This window comes from Chrysochloris asiatica, unplaced genomic scaffold, assembly GCF_000296735.1.
Source record: "Chrysochloris asiatica unplaced genomic scaffold, ChrAsi1.0 scaffold00045, whole genome shotgun sequence".
Taxonomy (NCBI): domain Eukaryota; kingdom Metazoa; phylum Chordata; class Mammalia; order Afrosoricida; family Chrysochloridae; genus Chrysochloris; species Chrysochloris asiatica.
In genome coordinates this window covers 13,717,694-13,719,903 of record NW_006408563.1, presented here as the reverse complement: position 1 = coordinate 13,719,903, position 2,210 = coordinate 13,717,694, and positions in this window count along the sequence as shown.

Sequence of the window (2,210 nt, the reverse complement as noted above, 5' to 3'; positions counted from 1 at the left end):
TACATTTATATTATAGTTGATGAATAAAGGTATTCTTTAATATCAAGCTTATAAAAGTTTAGACTTATTGAATCTTTCATTTCCACAGTACATATGAATACCTTAGAGAAAAGGCTCACTGAACATAAATTCTACTAAGGAAATAATTCGGAGTAATAAATTCTCCTAAGGATAATGACCTGCCTCATGAACTAACCTCACTGGGGTAGTTGTAGAGAAGGTTTGTTGCTGCTGTTAATACCTTGAAGTTGGTTCTCACTCATAGCATCCCTATATAGGGTTTCTGAGGGACAGCTGGTGGGTTTAAACCACCTATCTTGCAGTTAGCAATCCACACCAGTTTAGAAGATGGATAAAGAAGAGACAGTTGTAATGAGAAGGAAAGAACAATTCAGACTACAGAAACCACATAGCATTGTGGAAGTCATCAATTGTTGTTAGGTGCCATAGAGTCACTTCTGACTCATAGTGACTCTATATACAACAGAATGAAACACTGTCTGGTCCTCTGCCACCCTCATAATTATTGCTGTGCTTGAGCCCTCTGTTGCTGCCACTGTGCTAATCCATCTCCTTGGGGGTATTCCAAAGCTTCGTGACTCTCAACTTTACCAAGCATGATGCCTTTCTTCAGTAAATGGTCACTTCTGATAACATATCTGAAGTAAGAGAGACAAAGTTTCATCAAACTGACTTCGAAGGCATATCTGGCTACACTTCTTCCACACAGATTTGTTTGTTCTTCTGGCAGAATATGGTACTTTCAACATTCTTTTCCAACATCGTAACTCATATATCAGTTCTTTTACAGTCATCATGGTTGTGATGTGCTGGTGATATGGCTGGTTCAGACTCATAGCAACCTTGTACAAGGTTTCCAAGGCTGTTGATCTTTACAGGAGTAGAAAGCCTGATCTTTCTCCTGTGGAACAGCTGGTAGTTTTGAACTGCTGACCTTAAGGTTTGCATGCCAATTCATAACCACTACACTAACATAGCTCCTTTCTTTTACAGTGTTCTTTACTAATTGCCCAATATTCTTATGCATTTGAGACTACTGAAAATACCATGGGCTAGGTCAGACACATCTAAATCCTCAAACTGATATTTTTTACTCTTGAACACTTTAAAGAGGTCATGTGTAGCAGATTTGCCTAATGCAAATATATCTTTGATTTCTTGACTGCTGCTTTGATGAGTGTTGATGGTGGATCTGATCCAAATGAACTCTTTGGCAACTTCAATCTTTTCTCCCTTTATCAAAATGTTAGTTATTGGTCCACTTATGTGGATTTTATTTTCTTTACATTGACGTGCAACCCATACTGAAGGCTGTGATCTTTGATCTTCCTCTTCACTTTCAGCAATAAAGGTTGTATCATCTACATGTCTCGGGTTGTTAATGAGTCTTCCTTCAATCTTGATGCCACGTCTTCTTCATATAACCCAGCTTCTATGAATATTTGCTAAGCATACAGGTTGAATTAGTATGGTGACAGAATACAACCCTGATGCACACCTTTGCTAATTTTAAACCATTTATTTTCTCCTTTTTTTGTTCTAATGACTACCTGTTGGTCTACGCATAAGTTCTTCATGAGCACAATTAAGTGGTTTTGAAACACTCCTACTTCACAATGTATCCATAGCATGTCATGATTCACATAGTTGAAAGTCTTTGCAAAGTCCATAAAATGTAAGTAAACATCTTTCTAGTATTTCTACTTTCAGTCAAGATCCATCTGACATCAGCAATCATATTAGTAGTTTTAAGTTCTCTCCTGAATCCGGACTGAGTTTCTGGCAATTTCTTGTCTATGCACTGTTGTAGTAATTTGTTAATTATCTTTAGCAAAAGTTTACTTATATGTGATATTAATGATATTCTCCAATGATTTCTGCATTCTGTTGGGTCACCTCTATCTGGAATATATATAAATAGAGTTTTTCCACATTTTTTGGCATAGGTAAGTAAGTAACTCTAGTATTCAATGTTGTAGTTAAGTGGCATTGAGTCCATTCCAACTCATGGTGACCCTGTGTGGGGTTTCTGAGGCTTTAGATTATCACACAGGAACAGAAAGCCTTATCTTTCTCTCACAGAGTGACTGGTGGGCTTGAACTGAAAATCTTATGGTTCAAAGTCAAGTGATTTTCATACTGAGCCACTTCATTCCTTCTAGTGTTCAAGGTACACTCACACACACACA